We start from the raw sequence: 27,421 nt of genomic DNA, 5'->3' as shown, positions 1-27,421 counted from the left end.
AATGTAAAAAAAAAAAAACTCTACATACTTACATTCCGGTGTCTGTCGCGTCCCCCGGCGTCCGCTTCCCTGCACTGTGTGGGCCGGGGGGGGAGGGGGGGGCGGGGTCGGTCGGGAGGTGACCCAGCTTTTATAAAAAAAAAAAAAACAAACCTTGCTCAGGTGCCGCCCCCTGCATTGTCCCCGCCCTGTGCTTTCCTCCTTGCGCTGTTGTATGAGGTCCCTGCTACCTGAAGCTTACTGGCAAAGTCGTCTTTTCCCCTGTCCTGGAACAGGTACCTGCATGACGGGCAGATTGAGCCGTTTTACAGGGACTCTATCATGCCCCAGGCTCCTCAGGTGCTGCTATGTCTCAGGTGTGGTGCGGGCCGATCACTTAAAGTTCTTAGCCCTCCGGTTCTGCTAAGTGTCCTAGAGTTCCACTAAAGCCTCGGGCTCCTGGTGCCCGCTTGCTGCGCTCTGGTTCTGAGGGTGCCCGGTCGCAGTTCCCCTCTGAGCCCTTTATCTCTCCTCTGCTCCTTTCCTCTGTTGCTCCACCACATTCAACCCCTCAGGTTATCTCTCTTTCCAGAGGCTGCAGCTCCCATGTGGCTGCTCGGGGTCCCCCTTCTGTTTCAGATGTCCTTCACCTATCTCTCCCTCCTGGAGACTCCTGCCTACTGACTGACTCCTCCTCCAGACCAGGATGCCTATAGCTAAGGGAAGCTCCCCTGAATCCTGGTCCTGAGCTCCCCCTTCTGGCCTGGATTTGGAATGTGTTGTGTGTGGGTGACTTACCTGGTAAAGAGAACTCCATTGCCTCCAAGCATGATATTTCCCTCCCCGAAGGGAAGGCAACATTACTGTAACAACCGGTACCTGGGGTGTTACATATACATTTAGCAAGACACAGTAATATATGTAACAGTGTAGCAGTACCATTGTATAGGAGTGGTAATACACTAAATCGTGTAGCAGTACCATCATATGTTAACAAATATACAAACACTGATTATATATTGCACCGGGGCAAAAGAGAAAGGCAAAGGTATAAACGTAATATATCATACCCTCTACAGGTACACCATCACTCATCGAGTGGGGGTCATCATCACCCGTGTCACCCCAGCACCACTCACGTTATTGCGGCTTGGCAAAAATGGCGTAAAGTTGCCAAAAATTCCAATATTTTAGTGAAATGGCCCCCAAACGCAGGACGGCGGGGTACTCGGTACCGGGTCTCTCGGTTCTGAGGATGTCACGGTGGCCCAACCCGGTCCGTGGTCCTGCTAAGGGGCGCCCAATAAAAGGTGTAGGTGGTGGCGTAGGTCGCAGTAAATAACGAGGACACAGGGTTGCAGTCTCTTTACCTTTTTACTGAAGGCTTCGGCATCCGCAATCCAGAGCACTGCTAACAGGGCTGGCTGAGACCGGCCGGTCCGAATGCATATCCAGAGTTCCCTTTACAGGTGGAAATCAGTGTCCTTCCTACCAGCGCCTGTGTGTTGTAGTACCTCCCTGCTGAGCACCACGGGATAGTCCTCACAACTGTTGTGTATGTTTCTGTTCTTTCTCTCCGTCCCCCAGGTGATATGGATAGGACGCACCCGTATGACGGGGTAGGCCTGGAGTTATTTTATAGGGACCCTAGAGACGCCCCTCTCCCACAATTGCCTCCGTTGTCTTCGTTAGGTGTAAAGGTGAGACAGCCAACCTAAAGTTAACTGCCCGGCCGTAATTCAAAGTAATGCGTAGAGTCTTTTACTTCCTCAGCGTTCCGGCCGCCAGCTACGTGCCTCAGAAGGATGTTGCTGATCTGGAGGCACGACTCCTTCTGGTTCTATCCCCTTTGTGCTGTGATCCCGTTTCTCACTTCTCCACAATATGCTTCGCTTCGTGTCCTTTCTTAGGAGTCTGCCGCTATAAGGCACAGGCACGGCTCCGTAACGATCTGTCCTTTTCTAGGGCTCTGTCAGGATCCCACCCCTGACAGGTCCTCTCTCGAGCTCTCCCCAGCTACTTTCTCCCTGACTTCCTATCCAACCCCCAGTTTTACCCATGTGTGAGGAGTGGCCTAGTAGATAGGACCTTTTGCTCCCCCTGGCGGCCGGAGTGTGAAGTGTAATGCGTGTCTGTGATACCTGCAAGGTGAACTCTTTTAGTGCAATCAGACGTACCATCACTCCCCTTAGTGGCAGAGCGACAGTACTGCAATGACCAGGACTCTGGGGCGCTGCACTCCCCCCCGGTTAAATCCAGTACTCCCGGACTGGGAAAAGAAGAACGACAATACATGTTAGCAACAGACATACAAAATTTTGAAATGCTATGAACAAGTAAATGCTATGAACAAGTAAATATTACAGGGCTTCCCTTTATGGGATGTGAGGACACTTGAACGTTGCGAAAGTTTTGTCATGCACAGTTCATGACTCCCAGTTCAGTGGGTGCAACCTTGAAACAGCAGGGACCCCGGGTAAACAAAGGGGTCCCTGTGAAAGTTTTGGAGCAATTCACTGTCCATTACTCCATTGTCTATTTTTAAACCTGTAACAAAGATATTTACACAAACATTTTCAACCAAATAGCAACTATCGTTAATATCTCCAAGTTTTGTAGCGAAGTGGAGTTTGATTCTTGGTGCTATGTGTAGACCTCCGCAGTGCAGGGGTTGCTATTGGCCTAACAGAGCCCGCTATGCTTGCTATCGCTGGTGTAGTGCACTGTCTTCTAGCTACACTTCTAGTGAGTCTGGGTAGCACTGGCATGCTGGAGCTCTCAGGGCTGCTGCTACTACTACTGGTGGGTATGGCAGATTCTCCGATAGCAGAGGGAGGACTTGCCGGTTCAACGGTTGGCATGGCATCCTCTGGTGTGGTCTGCTGTGATTGCGGGTCCGGATGATCTGGCACCACATTTTGTTCTGGCGGTTTCAGTTGACGAAACGTTAAGACAGGTACCACGATGGCCTGATTTATTTGAGTCCACGACTGGGGAAAATCGCCAAGAACAGTGTGTATCATCTCCTCTTCTACAGGTGGAGAGGTTCCTGGATCTGTTTCCCTCTCTCTCAACTTATCAGGGCATATTTTAAGGTGGTCCCTGGATATTGCCGTTGAGGTTTTCCCTCCATCTTTGCTGATGAGACAGACCTTCGTGTTGTCAAAATCGGATGGCAGGATGGTATACGGTTCCGCTTCCCATTGATCGTCAAGCTTGTGTAGCCTCCTCTTCCGTTTGAGTACTTGCTCACCGGTTGACAAGGGAATCGTAGGAGCATGCGGGTTGTAGTCCCTTTCTTGTTCTTGTCTGGCTTGGGCGAGACTTCTTTCCATGCATTCCTGTACTTTGCGGTATCTTTTCTGCCTTTCTGTATCCCAATCTGCATCTGGCGAGGTATCTTCAGGAGTTAGGACCCCTGTCATGATCTCCATGGCCAGAGAACTAGCATAAGCCTCAATAGGAACAAGCTCTTGGAAGATGTAACTGTACTGACCATGAACTAAACCTACCGCATCATCTAGAAGTAGCCAGGTAGCATGTCCTACTTTTTATCCCTATATGCCCAGCGCCGGCCGGAGAACTAAATAATGCTAGCAGAGGGAAATATAAGACCTGACTCACCTCTAGAGAAATGCCCAAAAAGGAGACAGAAGCCCCCCACATATATTGGCGGTGATATGAGATGAAACAACAAACGCAGCAGGAAAATAGTTTTAGCAAATTTGAGGTCCGCTTTCTAGATAGCAGAAGACAGAAAGCATACTTTCATGGTCAGTAGAAAACCCTAACAAAACACATCCAGAAATTACTTTAGGACTCTGGCATTAACTCATAATACCAGAGTGGCAATTCCTGATCAACAAGAGCTTTCCAGACACAGTAACGAAACTGCAGCTGTGAACTGGAACCAAAATACAAAAACAAAACATGGACGAATGTCCAACTTATCTAGTAGATGTCTGGGAGCAGGAACAAGCACAGAGAGGCTTCTGATAACATTGTTGACCGGCAAGCATCTAACAGAGAAGCCAGGTTATATAGCGACACCCAGATCTAATCAGAACAGGTGAACAGGGAAGATGATGTCACAAGTTCAATTCCACCAGTAGCCACCGGGGGAGCCCAGAATCCAAATTCACAACAGTACCCCCCCCTCAAGGAGGGGGCACCGAACCCTCACCAGAACCACCAGGGCGATCAGGATGGGCCCTATGAAAGGCACGAACCAGATCAGAGGCATGAACATCAGATGCAGTGACCCAAGAATTATCCTCCTGGCCGTATCCCTTCCACTTGACCAGATACTGGAGTCTCCGTCTGGAAACACGGGAGTCTAGGATTTTTTCCACAACGTACTCCAACTCACCCTCAACCAACACCGGAGCAGGAGGCTCAACGGAAGGCACAACCGGTGCCTCATACCTGCGCAATAACGACCGATGAAAAACGTTATGAATAGAAAAGGATGCAGGGAGGTCCAAACGGAAGGAAACAGGGTTAAGAATCTCCAATATTTTATACGGACCGATGAACCGAGGCTTAAACTTAGGAGATGAGACCCTCATAGGGACAAAACGAGAAGACAACCACACCAAATCTCCAACACAAAGCCGAGGACCAACACGACGGTGACGGTTGGCAAAAAGCTGAGTCTTCTCCTGGGACAACTTTAAATTGTCCATCACCTGCCCCCAGATATGATGCAATCTCTCCACCACCGCATCCACTCCAGGACAATCCGAGGATTCCATCTGACCGGAGGAAAATCGAGGGTGGAACCCCGAATTACAGAAAAACGGGGACACCAAAGTGGCAGAGCTGGCCCGATTATTGAGGGCGAACTCCGCCAATGGCAAAAAAGCAACCCAATCATCCTGGTCAGCAGACACAAAACACCTCAGATATGTCTCCAGGGTCTGATTAGTCCGCTCGGTCTGGCCATTAGTCTGAGGGTGAAAAGCAGACGAAAAAGACAAATCTATGCCCATCCTAGCACAGAATGCCCGCCAAAATCTAGACACAAATTGGGTTCTTCTGTCAGAAACGATATTCTCAGGAATACCATGCAAACGAACAACATTTTGAAAAAACAGGGGCACCAACTCGGAAGAAGAAGGCAATTTGGGCAGGGGAACCAAATGGACCATCTTAGAAAAACGGTCACACACCACCCAGATGACAGACATCTTCTGAGAAACAGGCAGATCTGAAATAAAATCCATCGAGATGTGTGTCCAAGGCCTCTTAGGAATAGGCAAGGGCAACAATAATCCACTAGCCCGAGAACAACAAGGCTTGGCCCGAGCACAAACGTCACAAGACTGCACAAAGCCTCGCACATCTCGTGACAGGGAAGGCCACCAGAAGGATCTTGCCACCAAATCCCTGGTACCAAAAATTCCAGGATGACCTGCCAATGCAGAAGAATGTACCTCAGAGATGACTCTACTGGTCCAATCATCAGGAACAAACAACCTATCAGGCGGACAACGATCCGGTCTATCCGCCTGAAACTCCTGCAAGGCCCGCCGCAGGTCTGGAGAAACGGCTGACAAGATAACTCCCTCCTTAAGAATACCTGTGGGGTCAGAGTTGCCGGGTGAATCAGGCTCAAAACTCCTAGAAAGGGCATCCGCCTTAACATTCTTAGAACCCGGTAGGTACGATACCACAAAATTAAACCGAGAGAAAAATAATGACCAGCGCGCCTGTCTAGGATTCAGGCGCCTGGCGGTCTCAAGATAGATCAAATTTTTGTGGTCAGTCAATACCACCACCTGATGTCTGGCCCCCTCGAGCCAATGGCGCCACTCCTCAAACGCCCACTTCATGGCCAAAAGCTCCCGATTCCCAACATCATAATTCCGCTCAGCGGGCGAAAATTTACGGGAAAAGAAGGCACAAGGCCTCATCACGGCGCAGTCAGAACTTTTCTGCGACAACACTGCCCCAGCCCCGATCTCAGAAGCGTCGACCTCAACCTGAAAAGGAAGAGTCACATCAGGCTGACGCAACACAGGGGCAGAAGAAAAACGGCGCTTAAGCTCCTGAAAGGCCTCCACAGCATCAGGGGACCAATTAGCAACATCAGCACCCTGTCTAGTCAAATCGGTCAATGGCTTAACGACATCCGAAAAACCAGAAATAAATCGACGATAAAAGTTGGCAAAGCCCAAAAATTTCTGAAGACTTTTAAGAGAAGAGGGCTGCGTCCAATCACAAATAGCTTGAACCTTGACAGGATCCATCTCAATGGAAGAGGGAGAAAAAATATATCCCAAAAAGGAAATTCTCTGAACCCCAAAAACGCACTTAGAACCCTTGACACACAGAGAATTAGACCGCAAAACCTGAAAAACCCTCTTAACTTGCCGGACATGAGAGTCCCAATCATCCGAAAAAATCAGAATATCATCCAGATACACTATCATAAATTTATCCAAAAAATCGCGGAAAATATCATGCATAAAGGACTGGAAGACTGAAGGGGCATTAGAAAGACCAAAAGGCATCACCAAATACTCAAAGTGGCCCTCGGGCGTATTAAATGCGGTTTTCCACTCATCCCCCTGCCTGATCCGCACCAAATTATACGCCCCACGGAGATCAATCTTAGAGAACCACTTGGCCCCCTTTATGCGAGCAAACAAATCAGTCAGCAACGGCAATGGGTATTGATATTTAACCGTGATTTTATTCAAAAGCCGATAATCAATACATGGTCTCAAAGAGCCGTCTTTTTTTGACACAAAGAAAAAACCGGCTCCTAAGGGAGATGACGATGGACGAATATGTCCCTTTTCCAAGGACTCCTTTATATATTCTCGCATAGCAGTATGTTCAGGCACAGACAGATTAAATAAACGACCCTTTGGGTATTTACTACCCGGAATTAAATCTATAGCACAATCGCACTCACGGTGCGGAGGTAGCGAACCCAGCTTGGGTTCTTCAAAGACGTCACGATAATCAGACAGGAACTCAGGGATTTCAGAGGGAATAGATGATGAAATGGACACCAAAGGTACGTCCCCATGAGTCCCCTTACATCCCCAGCTCAACACAGACATAGCTCTCCAGTCAAGGACTGGGTTGTGAGACTGCAGCCATGGCAATCCTAGCACCAAATCATCATGTAGATTATACAGCACCAGAAAACGAATAGTCTCCTGGTGATCCGGATTAAAACACATAGTCACTTGTGTCCAGTATTGTGGTTTATTATTAGCCAATGGGGTGGAGTCAATCCCCTTCAGAGGAATAAGAGTCTCCAAAGGCTCTAAATCATACCCACAACGATTGGCAAAGGACCAATCCATAAGACTCAAAGCGGCGCCAGAGTCGATATAGGCGTCCGTAGTAATAGATGACAAAGAGCAAATCAGGGTCACAGACAAAATAAATTTAGACTGTAAAGTGCCAATGGGAACGGATTTATCAAGCTTTTTAGTACGCTTAGAGCATGCTGATATAACATGAGTAGAATCCCCACAATAGAAACACAACCCATTTTTCCGTCTAAAATTCTGCCGCTCGCTTCTGGACAGAATTCTATCACACTGCATGTTTTCTGGCGTCTTCTCAGTGGACACCGCCAGATGGTGCACTGGTTTGCGCTCCCGCAGACGCCTATCGATCTGAATGGCCATTGTCATGGACTCATTCAGACTTGCAGGCACAGGGAACCCCACCATAACATCCTTAATGGCATCAGAAAGACCCTCTCTGAAAGTAGCCGCCAAGGCACACTCATTCCACTGAGTAAGCACAGACCATTTACGGAATCTTTGGCAGTAAATTTCAGCTTCATCTTGCCCCTGCGATAGGGACATCAAAGTTTTTTCTGCCTGAAGTTCCAAATGAGGTTCCTCATAAAGCAAGCCCAAGGCCAGAAAAAACGCATCCACATTGCGCAACGCAGGATCCCCTGGTGCCAATGCAAAAGCCCAGTCTTGAGGGTCGCCGCGGAGCAAGGAAATCACAATCCCAACCTGCTGTGCAGGGTCTCCAGCAGAACGAGATTTCAGGGACAAAAATAACTTACAATTATTTCTAAAATTCTGAAAGCTAGATCTATTCCCTGAGAAGAATTCCGGCAAAGGAATTCTCGGCTCTGATATCGGAGCATGAACAACAAAATCTTGCAAACTTTGTACTTTCGTGGCGAGATTATTCAAACCTGCAGTTACACTCTGTAGATCCATTATAGACAGGTGAACATAGAGCCATTCAAAGATTAGAAGGAGAGAGAAAAAAAAGAAAGACTGCAGCATAGACAGACTGGCAAGTGATCCAATTAAGAGCACACTAACTACTAGAGAAAAAAAAAAAAAAAAAAAAAAAAAAAATTTTCAGCAGACTTCTTATTTCTCTCCTTTCTCAGCCAAGGATTTTAACCCTTTAGTGGGCCGGTCAAACTGTCATGATCTCCATGGCCAGAGAACTAGCATAAGCCTCAATAGGAACAAGCTCTTGGAAGATGTAACTGTACTGACCATGAACTAAACCTACCGCATCATCTAGAAGTAGCCAGGTAGCATGTCCTACTTTTTATCCCTATATGCCCAGCGCCGGCCGGAGAACTAAATAATGCTAGCAGAGGGAAATATAAGACCTGACTCACCTCTAGAGAAATGCCCAAAAAGGAGACAGAAGCCCCCCACATATATTGGCGGTGATATGAGATGAAACAACAAACGCAGCAGGAAAATAGTTTTAGCAAATTTGAGGTCCGCTTTCTAGATAGCAGAAGACAGAAAGCATACTTTCATGGTCAGTAGAAAACCCTAACAAAACACATCCAGAAATTACTTTAGGACTCTGGCATTAACTCATAATACCAGAGTGGCAATTCCTGATCAACAAGAGCTTTCCAGACACAGTAACGAAACTGCAGCTGTGAACTGGAACCAAAATACAAAAACAAAACATGGACGAATGTCCAACTTATCTAGTAGATGTCTGGGAGCAGGAACAAGCACAGAGAGGCTTCTGATAACATTGTTGACCGGCAAGCATCTAACAGAGAAGCCAGGTTATATAGCGACACCCAGATCTAATCAGAACAGGTGAACAGGGAAGATGATGTCACAAGTTCAATTCCACCAGTAGCCACCGGGGGAGCCCAGAATCCAAATTCACAACAGACCCCCATGTCCAGATCAACAGGCAACTTGCTAGATCTTCCTCGCATCAGGTATGCTGGAGTGCAGTTGGTGGAATTCACTGGGATGTGGTTGTACATGTCTACCAAGTCGGGCAACTTTGTTGGCCATAAGTTCCGTTCCTCCACAGGTAAGGTCTTCAGTAAGTCAATTACCACTTGGTTCATCTTCTCACACATCCCGTTGGTTTGTGGATGATACGGTGTGGTTCTGATCTTCTTTCACCTGTACAGACTGCAGATCTCCTGGAACACCTCCGCTTCAAATGCTGGCCCCTGATCGGTCAGTACCTTTTCGGGGTACCCATGGGGTCTACAGAAGTACTGCTGGAAAGTTTTGGCAGCCGTCCTGGCCGTTAGATCTTTGACGGGCATGACTACCAGGAATCTAGAGTAGTGGTCCACGATGGTGAGGGCGTAGATATAGCCTGACCGACTAGGTGTTAGCTTCACATGATCTAGCGCGACCAGTTCGAGTGGCCGTTTGGTGATGATGGGCTGCAAGGGAGCCCGTTGGCTGTCACGGTCCTTCCTTCGTAGGCTACAGGGGCCACACTCCCGACACCACTTCTCGATGGCTTTCTTCATGCCAATCCAGTAGAACCTCCCACGGAGTAGCCTCTCCAGTTTCCTCCATCCAAAGTGTCCTGCCCCATCGTGGTACACTCCCAGAACCATTGGCACATCTTGTCTTGGGACCACTATCTGCCATACCAATTCATGAGTGCGTGGGTCGATGCTTCTCCGGCACAGCTTACCTTCATGAATAAACAGTTTGCCTCTCCCCCTCCACAGCTGTTGTGTCTCTTGTGGGTCATCCGGGCCGGGATGCAAAACTGCCTGTGTCAGGAGCTCTTTCACCCGACGGACCGCGGGGTCACCATCCTGGGTCTCTGCCCACCCGTGATGGGGCAGGGGGTTCAGCGTGGCGCCCTGCTTATTCCTGCGCCTGTTCTCCACCTGATGGGAGCACTGGGTGGCCTTGGGGTGATGGAAAGCGGGCAGCTCTACCTCTTCAAGTGCCTCAGGGTCTTCTCCCGTTTCTGCCAAGTTGGGCATCCGGGACAATGCATCGGCATCCGGGACAATGCATCGGCATTCGCGTTCTTGTGCCCTGCCCGATACTTGATGGTGAAGTCGTAATTGGACAACCGGGCCATCCACCGCTGCTCCAAGGCACCGAGCTTTGCTGTGTCCAGATGCGTTAGTGGATTGTTATCCATGAAGACGGTGAATTTTGCTGAGGCCAGGTAGTGTTTGAACCTCTCCGTCACTGCCCAAATGATGGCGAGGAATTCCAGCTTAAAGGAACTGTAGTTGTCCGGATTCCTTTCAGTGGGACGAAGTTTTCTGCTGGCGTAAGCGATTACCCTCTCCTTGCCTTTCTGGACCTGGGACAACACGGCTCCCAGTCCCACGTTGCTGGCATCCGTATACAGCACAAACGGTTGATCATATTCAGGGTAGGCCAGTACCTCTTCTCCCGTCAGCGCCAACTTTAAGCACGTGAACGATTCTTCCAGTCCCTCGTTCCAATCAAATGGGGTATTCTTACCCTTGGTCTTCCTGGATTGGCCCACCAACAGGTCTTGCAATGGCGTGGCCTTCTTGGTGAAATCCTTGATGAACCTCCTGTAATAGCCTACCAACCCGAGGAACTGCCAGACCTCATGGAGGTTGCCGGGCTTTGGCCAGTCCTTGATCACCGTGACTTTGTCGGGGTCTGGGGCCACCCCGTCAGCACTCACCACATGGCCCAGGTACTGCACCTTGGGTTTTAGCAGATGGCATTTGGACGGTTTTACCTTTAGACCAAAGTTGGACAGGGCTTCGAACACCTCGGCCAGGTGCTTCAGATGGTCCTCATAAGTCTTGGAGAAGACGATGACGTCGTCCAGGTATAGCAACACGGTTTCGAAGTTCTTGTGCCCTAGACAGCACTCCATCATCCTCTGGAATGTTCCCGGGGCATTGCACAATCCGAAGGGCATGTAGTTGAATTCGCAGAGACCCATCGGCGTCGTGAAGGCCGTCTTCTCCTTGTCCGCCTCTGCCACGGGAACCTGCCAGTACCCACTGGTGAGATCCAAGGTAGAGAAGTAGTTAGCAGTAGTGTTGAGCGATACCGTCCGATACTTGAAAGTATCGGTATCGGAAAGTATCGGCCGATACCGGCAAAGTATCGGATCCAATCCGATACCGATACCCGATACCAATACAAGTCAATGGGACTCAAGTATCGGACGGTATTCCTGATGGTTCCCAGGGTCTGAAGGAGAGGAAACTCTCCTTCAGGCCCTGGGAACCATATTAATGTGTAAAAGAAAGAATTAAAATAAAAAATATTGCTATACTCACCTCTCCGAGGGAACCGGCAGCGTTGTTTGCTTAAAATTTGCGCTTTTCTTTCCTTACGTGAAGTCCCGGCTTTGTGATTGGTTGCGTCGCAGTCACATGGGCGACGCAACCAATCACAGCAAGCCGTGATGTAATTTCAGGTCCTTAAGGATTTTAAAATTACGTCCCGGCTTTGTGATTGGTTGCGTCGCAGTCACATGGGCGACGCAACCAATCACAGCAAGCCGTGACGTAATTTCAGGCCCTTAAGGATTTTAAAATTACGTCCCGGCTTTGTGATTGGTTGCGTCGCAGTCACATGGGCGACGCAACCAATCACAAGCCGTGACGTCACGGGAGGCTGGACACGCGCGCATTTTAAAATGAGCGCTTGTCCAGCCTCCCGTGACGTCCCGGCTTGTGATTGGTTGCATCGCGGTCAACCAATCACAAGCCGGGAGGCTGGACACGCGCGCATTTTAAAATGAGCACTTGTCCAGCCTCCCGTGACGTCCCGGCTTGTGATTGGTTGCATCGCGGTCAACCAATCACAAGCCGGGAGGCTGGACACGCGCGCATTTTAAAATGAGCGCTTGTCCAGCCTCCCGTGACGTCCCGGCTTGTGATTGGTTGCATCGCGGTCAACCAATCACAAGCCGGGAGGCTGGACACGCGCGCATTTTAAAATGAGCGCTTGTCCAGCCTCCCGTGACGTCCCGGCTTGTGATTGGTTGCATCGCGGTCAACCAATCACAAGCCGGGAGGCTGGACACGCGCTCATTTTAAAATGCGCGCGTGTCCAGCCTCCCGGCTTGTGATTGGTTGACCGCGATGCAACCAATCACAAGCCGGGACGTCACGGGAGGCTGGACAAGCGCTCATTTTAAAATGCGCGCGTGTCCAGCCTCCCGGCTTGTGATTGGTTGACCGCGATGCAACCAATCACAAGCCGGGACGTCACGGGAGGCTGGACAAGCGCTCATTTTAAAATGCGCGCGTGTCCAGCCTCCTGGCTTGTGATTGGTTGACCGCGATGCAACCAATCACAAGCCGGGACATCATGGGAGGCTGGACAAGCGCTCATTTTAAAATGCGCGCGTGTCCAGCCTCCCGTGACGTCACGGCTTGTGATTGGTTGCGTCGCCCATGTGACTGCGACGCAACCAATCACAAGCCGGGACTTCACGTAAAGGAAAGAAAAGCGCGAATTTTAAACAAAGAACGCTGCCGCTTCCCTCGGTAAGGTGCAGGCTGCGTCGGAGAGGTGAGTATAGCAATATTTTTTATTTTAATTCTCTCTTTTACACATTTTTACATTAATGTTGTTTCGATACCGATACCCGATACCACAAAAGTATCGGATCTCGGTATCGGAATTCCGATACCCGCAAGTATCGGCCGATACCCGATACTTGCGGTATCGGAATGCTCAACACTAGTTAGCAGATTTTAAAGCGGCCAGGGACTCCTCTATCCTGGCAGTGGGTATGCATCCTTATGTGTAATGCGATTTAACTGCCTATAATCAACACACATCCTCATTGTGCCATCTTTCTTCTTAACAAGGACTAATGGAGCTGCCCAGGGGCTACAACTGTCTCTCACTACCCCAGCCTCCTTCATCTCTCGCAACATGTCTTTGGCACACTGATAATGAGCTGGGGGTACAGGACGGTATCTCTCTTTTATGGGTCGATGGTCTCCTGTGGGGATATGATGTTGAATCCCTTTTACCTGCCCAAAATCTAGGGGGTGTTTGCTAAATACCCGCTCGTACTCATGAACCACCCTGTAGGCTCCCTGTTTCTGGTGAGATAGGCTAGAGTCAGTGCCCACGTGCAATTCCCGACACCAATCTTTCAGTTGCCCTGCAGAACAGTTGTTCTCCGCCGGATTGGACGAGACCAAGGGTCCGGGTGCCTGTATCACACTATTCTTAACAGTAAACAGTTTGGCAAGTGTGGCATATTTGGTTAGATGGACTTCCTCCTTCCCACAGTTAAGAACACGTACTGGCACCCTCCCCTTGCGGACGTCAAACACCCCTCTGGCTGTCAGGAGGGTAGGCCTATTATCTGAATATACGGGTTCTACCAGGGCCTGATAGTCTTTACCCCTGAGGCCTATGGCTGCCCGACACCATATTAACATTTCACTCCTGGGGGGTATCGCAATGGGGTTTGAATCACTTACTGTGACACGACCAATTTCACCACCAGTCAGCTCCACCTGCTGTCTCTGCATCAGAGCCTTGATTTCTTTTTGCAGGGCGCGTTGTTCACTGTAGCCAGCTGTTTCGGCTACCTGCTGTAACAAGACAATAACTTCTGCAAGACAGTTTTCTATGACATTAGTACCAATGGTCATCATGGGATTACATTCGCAGCGGTCAATATCAACAATTACAATCCCTTGGGCCTCCAACTCTACCCGCCCCACTTTAATGGTGACCTCTTTATACCCCACTTGTGGCAATGGCTGACCATTACTGGCTATTATGGTGAAATCATCATCGGGGCCACGGGTAATGTCGGTGTCCTCCCAATAACGTTTATAAAGGATGTAAGGCATAGTCGTCACCTTGGAACCGGTGTCCAGCAAAGCGTTCATGGGGATACCGTCGATCACGATGGGGAGAACTGGTCGCCCCCCGATGTATTTGGCTCTCCAGTTTTGCGGGCCTGATCGTCCTACTCCTGGGGGTTGGCCCTCTGCCCCAGGGGTTGCTCGTTTAAATGACAGTACCTTGCAAGATGGCCCACCAGGTGGCAGCGGCGGCAGATAGGTCGTCCGTCCCGATGAAAGCGATCGTCGTCCCTGCCTCTGGTCGGCGGAGTCATCCTCTGTCACTGCCAGGGGACATCTTCCGGTCTGGAAGCCAGCTGGATCTTCTCCTTGGGGGCCTCCTGTAGAGACTGTACGGTCCGGGCTAGGGCAGCAAAGCTCTTGGTCAGCTCCTGCATCTGGAGGCGTAGTCCTGCAGGGGAGTCGTCTTCCAGGATCTTGGCATCGGCCTCGGCGGAAACTGGCGTATCCGGCGCCACCTCCTGGTGGTACGTGAGGGCTTGACGCCTGGGAAGTACGGCACGGCTGGGCTGTCGCTCCGGTAGCACCTGGATGGCTTTATCTTTGAATTGCGCAAAAGTCAGGTCTGAATTCTGCATGGCCAGGAAGTGTAATTGAGCCCTTTGGTGACTGCACAAGAGCCCCTCGATGAACTGCTCTTTCAGGAGTTTATCTTCATCTTGCATGCTGTCTGGGTCACTCTGCTTGATGGCCCGCAGTGCCTCCTGGAGATTAAGGGCATAGTCCCGTAAGCTATCCTACGGCCTCTGCTTGCACCCATAGAACATCAATTTAATTTCTGTAGCGGTGCGGGTGTCAAAGGTGGCTTTAAGCTTTGCAAAGACCTGCTGCGCAGTTCTCTTATCCGTGGCGGGCCAGGACTTCACTTCTCTCAGAGCTGCTCCAAAGAGTTGGCCTGTTATCATATGAACTTTCTGGGGCTCTGTCAAGGGATAGAACTCGAGCAGGCTGCAGATCCCTTCTTTAAAGTCAGTTAGTGTGTGTGATTCTCCAGAGTATCGCGGGAGCCAGGCTGCTCCAGGTAGGTACGGCATGGAGAAGGGCATTATGGCTGCTGTAGCCGCGGCAGTATCCGGTTGGCTGATGGGGGCGGCAAGCTCTGCGGCGACTGGCGGTGGTACAAGGCCCGTGGCGGCATCTACTGTGGGGCCCGGAGGCGCCCCTGGGTCTGCGGCTGCGACCGCCGCCTCCGCTCCTCCCGAATCAGACATGGCCGTTCCTCCCCCCTGCTAACCTGCCGGATGTCGGGGTTCCTCTTCCGGAATCGGCACCTCACCGCGTCTTCTTGTTCCGCGCTTTTTTTGGCCGGCTCCGCCCACGCAGCTATGGCTCCTCCCCTCGTGTGCAGAGATGGCGTTATTTTGGCGGCAAATAGCAACACACAGTCTTTGCAATAAATCACGATTCAGCACAATTCAGTCACAGTTTCAAGGCACACATGACCTGATTCTTCAGGCTTAAGTAGATCCTGTTCGTGACGCCAAGTTGGAGCGGCCCCCAAATGCAGGACGGCGGGGTACTCGGTACTGTCTCTCGGTTCTGAGGATGTCACGGTGGCCCGACCCGGTCCGTGGTCCTGCTAAGGGGCGCCCAATAAAAGGTGTAGGTGGTGGTGTAGGTCGCAGTAAATAACGAGGACACAGGGTTGCAGTCTCTTTACCTTTTTACTGAAGGCTTCGGCATCCGCAATCCAGAGCACTGCTAACAGGGCTGGCTGAGACCGGCTGGTCCGAAGGCACATCCAGAGTTCCCTTTACAGGTGGAAATCAGTGTCCTTCCTACCAGCGCCTGTGTGTTGTAGTACCTCCCTGCTGAGCACCACGGGATAGTCCTCACAACTGTCATGTATGTTTCTGTTCTTTCTCTCCGTCCCCCAGGTGATATGGATAGGACGCACCCGTATGACGGGGTAGGCCTGGAGTTATTTTATAGGGATCCTAGAGACGCCCCTCTCCCACAATTGCCTCCGTTGTCTTCGTTAGGTGTAAAGGTGAGACAGCCAACCTAAAGTTAACTGCCCGGCCGTAGTTCAAAGTAATGCGTAGTCTCTTACTTCCTCGGCGTTCCGGCCACCGGCTACGCGCCTCAGAAGGATGTTGCTGATCTGGAGGCACGACTCCTTCTGGTTCTATCCCCTTTGTGCTGTGATCCCGTTTCTCACTTCTCCACAATATGCTTCGCTTCGTGTCCTTTCTTAGGAGTCTGCCGCTATAAGGCACAGGCACGGCTCCGTAACGATCTGTCCTTTTCTAGGGCTCTGTCAGGATCCCACCCCTGACAGGTCCTCTCTCGAGCTCTCCCCAGCTACTTTCTCCCTGACTTCCTATCCAACCCCCAGTCTTACCCATGTGTGAGGAGTGGCCTAGTAGATAGGACCTTTTGCTCCCCCTGGTGGCCAGAGTGTGAAGTGTAATGTGTGTCTGTGATACCTGCAAGGTGAACTCTTTTAGTGCAATCAGACGTACCATCACTCCCCTTAGTGGTGGAACGACAGTACTGCAACGACCAGGACTCTGGGGCGCTGCACTAGCATTTCACAAAAATGTATGTGGAGCGCCCCCACTGCCGCAGGGCCGAGGGGTACCCGATACCGGGCCTCTCTGTCGCAGTTCTGGGGTTGTCACGGTGGCTAGACCCGGCCCGTGACCCTGCTGAGGGGCGTCCAATAAAGGTGGAGAGTGATGTTGTTGTGGTGTGGTGCAGGTCGCGGTGAATAACGAGGACACCAGGTTGCAGTCTCTTTACCTCTTTACTGAAGGCTTCAGGATCCTCAGTCCGGAATACGGTTAACCAGGCTACCTGAGTCTGGCCGGTCCGATGGCACCTCCAGAGTTCCCTTTGCAGGTGGAAATCTGTGCCTACCTTCTAGCGCTTGTGTGTTGTGGTCCTCCCCTGCTGTGCTTACGGGATAGTCCCCACAACTGTTGTGTCTGTTTCTTAAGTTCCCTCACAACTCGATTATGATGTTCTTCTTCGTCCCCCCAGATGATATGGCTAGGACGCACCCGTATGACGGGTAGGCTTGGAGCTCTTCCGGGACCCTAGTGTCGCCCCTCTCCAAATGTTGCCCCCTATGTCTTCTTAGGTGATTTGAGTGAGACAGCCCGCCTATAACTGACTGTCCTGCCGTAGGTTTGAAGTAAGGCCTGGAGCTCAATACTTCCTCGGCGTTTCCGGCCACCGGCTACGCGCCTCAGTAGGATGTTGCCTCATCTTACAGCATGACTCCTACTGGTATTTCTCCTTGTTGCGTTGATCTCGTTTCTCACTCAGCACAATAAACCTCGCTTCTTGTCCTTTCTTGGGGTACCGCCGCGATGAAGTGCAGGTGCGGTCCCATAACGTTCCTTCTGTTCGCTAGGCCTCTGTCAGGATCCCACCCCTGACAGGGACCCCCCTGAATCTTCCCCTGCAACACCCTCTGCCACAGGATGTTGCCTGGTTCCAACCCAGTCAGCTTCTCACTAACTTCCTATCTAACCCCCAGTTTTACCAGATTGTGAGGAGTGGCCTAATACATAGCACCCTTAGTTCCCCCTGGAGGCCAGACTGTGAAGTGTATTGGTGTCTGTGATACCTGGTCAGGTGAACTCCTTCAGTGCCATCAGACGTACCATAGCCCCCCTTAGCGGCGGAGCATCAGTACTGCAACGACCAGGACTCTGGGGCTCTGCATATGCCTTTTCAAAGTTTTTTTGTATGCCAGTTTTGTGGCGTAAAAGCTTTAGGCTACGTGCACACATTGCGGATTTTGCTGCGGATCCGCAGCTGTTTTCCATGCGTTGTACAGTACCACGTAAACGTATGGAAAACAAAATCCGCAGTGCACATGCTGCTTAAAAACTCGCGGAAACGCAGCGGTGTTTTTTCCGCAGCATGTCAATTCTTTGTGAGAATTCCGCAGCGGTTGACACCTGCTCCTCAATAGGATTTTGAAGGTGTAAAACCGCAGGTGGAATCCGCACAAAAACCACGGTAAATCCAAGGTAAATCCGCGGGTAATCCGCAGTGCAGTTTACCTGCGGATTTTGCAAAAACAGTGCGGAAAAAAACGAACACCAATCCACAATGTGCGCACATAGCCTTAATGAACTGAAACTTATGTTTCTGTGCCCGTCTGAACAGAACAAAACACAAACGGAGTTTACTTGAGCTCGGCTTGTGATATTGCAGCATATGGCTCCGTTGGGCGGATTAGTCTGAATCCAGCTTTTAAGCATTTCAGTTACCCTTGAACACACTGCAGAAACGCAGTGTGAACAGGGCGTAAGGGCGATGAGTTCTTAGCCCACATTTACATGTTCAGTATTTGGTCAGTATTTTACCTCAGTATTTGTAAGCCAAAACCAGGAGTGGAACCATCAGAGGAAAAGTATAATAGAAACACATCACCACTTCTGGATTTATCACCCGTTCCTGGTTTTGGCTTACAAATACTGATGTAAAATACTGACCGAATACTGAGCGTGTGAACGTGGCCTTAAAGAGGTGGCCTTTTAGAGAACGAAATACCACGTAATCAAATCTAATATTATTGGAATTACATTTTAGCTTGGGGGAGGCGCAGGTCCTATAAAAACAAACAGAACTGTCGGGAATGTCAATTTCCCTGTGGTCAGACCCTTTGTCTGCTCCGTATGTTGTGTAATTTCTATTTATGCATTTATTATTCTCTCGGCCGGTATTGATTCCAGATCAGTTCTGCACCTGTAGAGCAGCGTTTTCTCCCTTTTTTTTTGTCTTACGTCATCTTTCCAGCCAATCATTCTGTTTCCATCAACTCCATTTCTTTCTACAACCCCACGGTCTCTCTAACTAGCCGTTACCCCTCCTTTTTGCAATCCCTTCTTCCACGTAATCCCTCCTTCTCCATAGCTCCCTTTTCCACAGCCCCCTGTCCTCCTCTCCATCGCATCCTCCCTTCTTTTTTTTTTTTTCTTCATGTCTCTTCTTCTCAGCACTGCCTCAGTGTTACTGGATAATCCTGAAGGAAGACGCAACTCTGCCTCATTGTCTCCTCTCGCCCTCTGCATTCCCACCAGATGTGCTGGGGCTACTGCTGCATTTAGGAGGCTACGTCTGGATCATGACACCAGGGGCACAAGAATGAAGCATGGAAGAGAAAGAAAGAGAAGACACGGACTATCCCCCCACTTCGTCACAAACCCCTCTAATTATTAGACGAGGCTTCGTAGGAAATCCTAGGAACAAGTCAAAGCACTAAGCACCGGGGGAAGGAACCATGCACTGAGCTCTGAGCTCATATTCCTAAAGGTAAAGGTCCACCTTTCCTATTCCGCTATGTCTCCTATGTGTTCGCTTCTTGTTGTATGGATCATTTATGGGCAGGAATTTCGGAACTCGGAGAGGCTGCGTTCTCTTCTTCCGTAGCATAAACTGCATAAAACAAAAGCTGTTACAAAAAAAAAGGACCACAAAGCCAATCAGTCATTCTGTCCATTGCGCGAAAAACCTCACCGTTAACCCTTTCTATACGCGCTTTTCCAAACAGACACGTCCTAACTTCTCGTTACATGTGTAGCGGCCCCTCGCTGCCACAAACGTGTTATCAATATAATAGTGGATGCTCAGAGAGTAGTGACGTTAAGCCCCTGTCACCTGTCAGTCAGATGGCGGAATGAGGGGCAATCCGGTGCAAGAGGGGTTAACGCGATCACATCCTCCATGTGATATCAATGGTGTGAATCATATTTATTATGGGAGGCTATACGTGCAGAATGCAGTGCTGCATCATCCAGAGAAGCTGCGGAAACCTTCCCCGGGGAGTCCGCATGCAACCTTACCCCCAGAGTGGTGCCGGTGCGGACGGTGCTGTCCCTGCTCCGGCACTCTGCGGTGCTGGCAGCAGCTTGTAATGAGAATCCCCCCCTGAGCGGCATGTAATGAGTCTGTGTCTGGAGATGAATGTGTGTTCTCATGAGCGGCAGGTGTACAGGCCGAGGAGAGCCGCAGCAGCTGCAGAGCTAGCGGAGGGGCAGCATTCACCCACAGCGGATCCTGTCATTAGTCACTGAGCAGAGCTGGACATGGGACGGACATGAGGGGATGGAGATGAGGGGACAGACATGAGGGGACAGAGATGAGGGGACGACATGAGGGGACAGAGCTGAGGGGACAGAGATGAGGGGACAGAGATGAGGGGACGAAGCTGAGGGGACAGAGATGAGGGGACAGAGATGAGGGGACAGACATGAGGGGACAGAGATGAGGGGACAGAGATGAGGGGACGAAGCTGAGGGGACAGAGATGAGGGGACAGACATGAGGGGACAGAGATGAGTGGACGGACATGAGGGGACAGAGATGAGGGGACAGACATGAGGGGACGGACATGAGGGGACAGAGCTGAGGGGACAGAGATGAGGGGACGGACATGAGGGGATGGAGATGAGGGGACAGAGATGAGGGGACAGAGCTGAGGGGACAGAAATGAGGGACAGAGCTGAGGGGACAGAGCTGAGGGGACAGACATGAGGGGACAGAGATGAGGGGACAGAGCTGAGGGGACAGAAATGAGGGGACAGAAATGAGGGGACAGAGATGAGGGGACAGAGCTGAGGGGACAGAAATGAGGGGACAAAGCTGAGGGGACAGAGATGAGGGGACAGAGATGAGGGGACAGCACACGCCGCCATCACCCGGGCGGCGAGAGAGCGCCCAGACACTAAAGTAAAAAGACAAAGTCTAATTATCGGATTGTGCTTTACAGCAGACAGGATGGGCCAAGTGTTAATCTGCCATGAGCCGGCTCTCAGGGTCACGGACCCAAACGGAGAGGAACTATTCCGGCTATATAGGAACGAGCTGCAAAGGAGAATTATCTATTTATCTATCTATTATCTATATATCTATTATCTATCCATTATCTATCTATTATCTATCTCTCTATCTATTAGCTTTCTATTATCTATCTATTATCTATCCATTATCTATCTATCTGTTATCTATCTCTCTATCTTTTATCTATCTATTATCTATCTATATATCTTTTATCTATCTATTATCTATCTATCATCTATCTATCTATTATCTATCAGTCATCTATCTATCTATCTATTACCTATCTATCTATCTATCTATCTATCTATCTATCATCTATCTATTATCTATCTATCTATCATCTATCTATTATCTATCTAATTCTTTCTTTCTATCATCTATCTATTATCTATCTATATATCTATTATCTATTTATTATCTATCTATCTATCTAGTTATCTATCTATCTATCTATCTATCTATCTATCTATCTATCTATCTATCTATCTATCTATCATCATCTATCTCATTCTATCTATCTATCTATCTATCTATCTATCTATCTATCTATCTATCTATCTATCTATCTATCTATTATCTATATATCTAATATCTATCTAGCTAAACCAAAACTGTCAATAAACAAATCCAGAAATGTGGCCATATTCCAAACTTTGTGCAAAAAAAAAAAAAGAAAAGAAAAGAAACTTTTATTTACCTAATGTACAGCAATTGTTCATGTTGATGCTAGAACCCATGACAAGCTTGAAAGATCCTAGTAGTAGAGACTGAGATGTCATTGTACAGTTGGTAAAGAAATTCCAGGTTTGGGGGGATTTCTTTTACACAGTTTTTGGATCCATCCATCCATCCATCCATCCATCGGTCCATCCAGTGCGCCTGCATATACATATATGTTTAGTCCTTCCATTCCTTCCACGTAGGGTGCAGAGCTGGAGGGATCAAATAAATGTATATATTCCATGTGTATAATTTCTTAACAAGGGCGGACCCATAACCCAGCACCATGGCCCCTACACATGGATCCTTATTCAATGATATGATAAGAGAGCGCCCCCTCTTGTGTTGGAGGATCGTGTGCCTGGCACCTCAATGTCTTTATGAAGTATGTAGATCCCCTGGGACTCATTAGGCTCTTGTCTTCTATGCTCTCTCCCCAGTTGTGACTTTGGGAGCTGTTCACATGGCGCCATAACTCCCAGCTGCTTAATACAATTTGTGTCCTATTGTGGAGGTATCCGTCTGGTAACATCATCTGTCACTGTGCTAAATGGGTCTCGCAGCTTTAGGTCTTCCTGACATGTGAGATTACAGCAATCAAGGTGAAGGGAAGGTTGCCGAGATCACCAATAACTAAGATGACCTGGCATTTGGGAAAAGTCCCCCTTGGGCACTGACCTCCATACTCCGCACCCATCGCTCTTGAAATCAATGACCTTTCACATGTGATTCTCCGAGCTACAAACATCTATGAGTCAGATACATAGGATGCAGACATGTACTAAGCCCTCCATCCTGGGCATACGGGTGGCATCAGTACTGGCGCTCCTACTAATGCCATCTTCTACTGATTTGATTTAACAAATGAATGAAGAAGTTATTGTAGATATGGGCACTAACATTTTTTTTTTATATTGATGCTTGGCACTTTTTATTTTCTTGATTTGATAACATGGCTGAGAAAATGCTGCAGACGACAGCATCCTAATGTAGTGTGTGCGGTGTTCACAGCAGCTGCAGCTCAGAACACTGAGCAGTCCCATTCCCAGTCCTATACATGGCGGTCTCAGCATTTGGATTTGACCTTTGCTTGGGGCTGCCAGTGTCTCCCATGTAAACAGCTCCACATTGCAATGTCTTCCTGGGAGGCTTGCTCGGGTTGACTTGCATTTGGGATTTTTGGCAGCGTCCTCTCCCAGCCCTTCCCACATCGGGCAGGTTTCATCAGTGGCCAGGCTTCTTCCCATTTGCACTTTCCCGCTGTGCAGACGGAGATCCTGCCACCATGCAAATTACACACTGACATTTACAAAGTCATTTGTGAAATGATAATTAGAAACGTGATTTCCGCCTGTATCTCGACAGCACTGATGCTTCCTACTTTTTCCGCTCTTTCTTCACATTCCGCGCGAGGGTCTGCACATGAATATTCATTCCGTTCCATTATGGGACGATAACGATAAGCGTAGAGATGGAAGTTATCAATAGATCTTACTAGAAATATGGCATTGGGAAAAATTGAGCAAAAAAAAAAGAATAATGGGTGAAGTTTCAGAGTTCACATGTTTTAGGTTTTTAATTTTAATTTTTTTTAATATTTATATTACAGAAAATTGTATTTAACTGGAAAAAACAGCACATATGAACTATTCAGGCAGCACAGTTAGAGGGGTTGTCCAGGATTAGAATAATGCGGCACCCCCACCGCCGCAGGGCCGAGGGGTACCCGGTACCGGGCCTCCGAGTCTCTGCTCTGGGGTTGTCACGGCGGCTAGGCCCGGTCCGTGACCCTGCCGTGGGGCGCTCAGTGAATAACAGGCACAGGTGTGGAAGATGGTGGTGACACTGTAGTGGTGCAGTGCAGTAAATAACGAGGACACCAGGTTGCAGTCTCTTTACCTCTTTACTGAAGATCTCTGGGTCCTCAGTCCAGAATACGGTTCACCAGGCTGCGCAAGTCCGGCCGGTCCAATGGCACCTCCAGAGTTCTCTTCACAGGTGGAAATCGGTGCCTTCCTTCTAGCGCTATGTGTTGTGGTCCTTCCCTGCTGTGCTTACGGAAAGTCCCCCACAACTGTTGTGTCTGTTTCTTAAGTTCCCTCACAACTCGATTAGATGATGTTCTGCTAATCCTCCGTCCCTCCCTGATGTTCTGGTTGGGACGGCACCCGTTTGACGGGTAGGCTCGGAGCTCTTCCGGGACCCTAGAGTCGCCCCTCTCCACAAGTTGCCCCCCAAGACTGCATAGGTGATATGTGTTAGACAGCCCGCCTTAAACTGACTGTCCTGCCGCTGTTTGGAGTATTGCTTGAAGCTGAATGTTATTCTACTCCCTCGGCGTTCCGGCCACCGGTAGTGCGCCTCAGTAGGATGTTGCTCCGGTCTTACAGCACGACTCCTACTGGTATTTCTCCTTTGCGTGATCTCGTTTCTCACTCAGCACAATCTATCTCTCTTCTAATCCTTTCTTGGGCACCGCCGCTACCCGGAGCAGGCACGGTCCCATTACGTTCGTTCTTGTTGCCAAGCCTCTGTCAGGATCCCACCCCTGACAGAGACCCTACTGTATCTTCCCCTACAACACCCTCTGCCACAAGGTGTTGCCTGGTTCCAACCCAGTCAGCTTTCTGATCTAACTTCCTGCCTGACCCCCAGTTTACCCACTATGGCGGGGAGTGGCCTAATGAATAGCACCCTTAGCTCCCCCCGGAGGCCCGGCTGTGAAATGTATTGGTGTCTGTGATACCTGATCCGATGAACTCCTTCAGTGCCATCAGACGCACCGTAGCTCCCCATAGTGGCGGAGCCACAGTACTGCAACGACCAGGACTCTGGGGCGCTGCACTAACACACTTGCACTTTTTCAGAAACAGCACCACTCAAACTAAAGGTTATGTTTGGTATTGCAGCTTACCTCCGTTCACTTCGATGAGACTGAGCTGCAACTCCAGGCAACTTATAACTGGGTGTGGTGGTGTTCCTGAAAACAAGCAGACATGTATTTTTTTCTAAAATTCTGGATGACCCTTTTTTTTAAAACTTCATCTGAGAGCAGCATGATGTAGGGAAAGAGACCCTGATTCCAACGATATGTCACTTTGTGTCACAACTGCTGCAGCCAATAAACTCTCAGATTTTTTTTTTAAATGTAGCAAAGCTCAGAGAGCTAACTCCGCCCACACAGCATCTTTCTGTGTACGTTGTATATTGGCAGTAAGCTGCTAATCAGTGTTGGGGGAGGAGTCAGACTAGGATGCATGAGAGCTCTAGTCCTGCAGTGATAATCTACTGCCGATAAAACACTCATCGTATTGAAACTACATCACACAACTTAATAAGTGATACATCGCTTGAATCACTGTCTCAGCCCATACATCATGCTGTCCTCAGATTAGATAGCAAAAACGTGCTGACAGATTCTCTTTAAAGGGAGTGTTATGGTAGATTTCTCTGTGCTAAACCAATACCATCACCAGATAGTAAACTAAAAACCATGTAAAAACATACCCTTTCGGCACTGATAGACTCATCGTTGAGAAAGTGAAAGGTTATTATTTATGTAAATTAGCTCCTATGTGCCCAGTGAGTGTTCCCAAGCCAAGGCAGGGGCTTTTGTTTTGGCTCTCATCACTAAAACCTTCTCACTGCTTTGGTGTTGATTGATGGATCTGGCATTCCTTTGCCCTTCGAAGGTCAGTGGTAAAGGATGGAGGCTCCTTCCTCTTCTGGGAGCTATCCGCAGAGGTACCTGACCGCCATCAGCCTCCCAAAATGCAGCAGTTTTTTTTTCTACAAAAGGTAACAAGGGAATAGAGCTGTAATGGAATTGAGCATCTGTAGCCTCTCGTGCATTCGGCAAACACCCGTCCAGATTTGTGGTTTCCTACGATAAATTGATGAGTACAATGCTGTAACACTGCCATTCAGTAAGAACACAATCCGGTGTCTAATTTACTGGTATCACAGGAATGGCTGTTTACAGCCGGCATCTCTCTGTAGTCTAGTAATCCAATCACCCCAAGCTTGAGAAGCAGTCTGCTCTCTACGGACCACAACTACCATGCTTTATGGCCTCGTGCTGTACACATGAAATTCAATGGTTTGAGTAGGATATTCATTTTTGTAAAGGCTCCTCTAAACTCAAGGACCGTCGTCTATTTCTTATGCATTTTGCCAGTAATTCTCATTGATTTAAAGGGAACCTGTCACCTCGTTTTTTCGGTATGAGATAAAAATACTGTTAAATAGGGCCTGAGCTGTGCATTACAATAGTGTAGTTTGTGGACCCCGATTCCCCACCTATGCTGCCGAAATACGTTACCAAAGTAGTCATTTTCGCCTGTCAATCAGGCTGGTCAGGTCGGATGGGCGTGGTGTCTTCCCCCAGATCTTGCGTAGTTTTCCGTTGGTGGCGTAGTGGTGTGCGCATGTCCAAGGTCCCGAATCCTGCACAGGGGAGGGAAAATAGCAGCGATGTCCGTTATTCCATTGGTGATCGGTGGGCGCGGCCATCTTGCTTTGGCCGCGCGTGCGCAGAAGTGGCGCTCTGCTGGCCGCGGCTTCAGGAAAATGGCCGCGGGCATCCGCGCGTGCGCAGATGGCTATCGCGGCGGCCATTTTCGTGAAGCCGAGATGCGAACTCTGCTTCACGAAAATTGCCGCCACGCTAGCCTTCTGCGCACGCGCGGATGCCCGCGGCCATTTTCCTGAAGCCGCGGCCAGCAGAGCGCCGCTTCTGCGCACGCGCGGCCAAAGCAAGATGGCCGCGCCCACCGACCACCAATGGAATAACGGACATCGCTGCTATTTTCCCTCCCCTGTGCAGGATTCGGGACCTTGGACATGCGCACACCACTACGCCACCAACGGAAAACTACGCAAGATCTGGGGGAAGACACCACGCCCATCCGACCTGACCAGCCTGATTGACAGGCGAAAACTACTACTTTGGTAACGTATTTCGGCAGCATAGGTGGGGAATCGGGGTCCACAAACTACACTATTGTAATGCAGAGCTCAGGCCCTATTTAACAGTATTTTTATCTCATACCGAAAAAACGGGGTGACAGGTTCCCTTTAAGTCCCTTTTTCTTAGCCTTTTCGGGAACCCCAGTGAATTTACCTCCGAGTGCTATGTTCATATTAGAGCGGACTGTTAAGCTCTTGGTTTATCTAATGATTTCCTACATCAAAGATGTAGTCTGCCTCCTTGGAAGAACAAGCCGGGCATTTCGGCACAAACGTCTGGAGACTTGCAGTGTCCCGTAAATCCCGCGTCGTTGTTCTCCACTTTGTGGGGGCAGAATAATGGCTCTTGGTCCTACTGGAAAGCATTCAGGAGCTGCGCTGTGTAACATGAAGTACAAGGGATGGTCCCCGAGATCCAGCGCCCCGGGCTGGATTCAGCTCACATGAATATCATACAACATAGCCTCTGCAGCTACGTCAGTGCACGCCATCAAATATTCATGAGCTGTGAATTATTATGCTGTTTCTTATGCTAATCCACATAAAGAATGAACACACACCATAGTCTCCATGGGAAACTTGTAACATAAAGCTGAGAATGTTGACACCTCAGAGGTTTCTCCTTTGTTCAGTCTCTACCAGACCATCCAGGAGTATCATGGACGACCATGGCAAAGGCAGCATGTATTTGGAGGTACACAGCCCCTAAGAGAAGGCATGTGTAGCCAGGGACGTACATGGAACTCTAGGGACTCCATAGCAAAGGTACGGAATGAGTCCCTCACACAGGTCCCAGGCGGCCATTCAACTACTCATTGGGTTTCTATGATCACATCGCAAGGGCCCAATGGGTGTGAAAGAAGGC

At 49.4% G+C, this 27,421-nt stretch overlaps 1 protein-coding gene across 4 annotated transcripts in view; it reads left to right on the top strand.

The window, feature by feature from the left end:
• The window catches only part of GRIK4 (glutamate ionotropic receptor kainate type subunit 4), an 888,411-nt gene that overhangs the window by 178,592 nt on the left and 682,398 nt on the right, over nucleotides 1-27,421 (top strand). For 2 of the 4 annotated variants that reach the window (XM_077250471.1, XM_077250469.1), the window contains exon 1: nucleotides 18,649-19,342. The exons of 1 other annotated variant lie outside the window; for it this stretch is intronic. The gene's annotated coding sequence lies outside the window, so the exon portion shown is untranslated. Of the gene's footprint in view, nucleotides 1-18,646; nucleotides 19,343-27,421 lie in introns of those variants that run through there. One more of the 4 variants, XM_077250474.1, reaches the window with a different exon arrangement.

The sequence above is a fragment of the Ranitomeya variabilis genome, chromosome 4 (genome assembly GCF_051348905.1).
Source record: "Ranitomeya variabilis isolate aRanVar5 chromosome 4, aRanVar5.hap1, whole genome shotgun sequence".
In the NCBI taxonomy this organism is placed as follows: domain Eukaryota; kingdom Metazoa; phylum Chordata; class Amphibia; order Anura; family Dendrobatidae; genus Ranitomeya; species Ranitomeya variabilis.
Note: the sequence above shows the minus strand (reverse complement) of the source record. Positions and strands in the feature narration are given on the sequence as shown.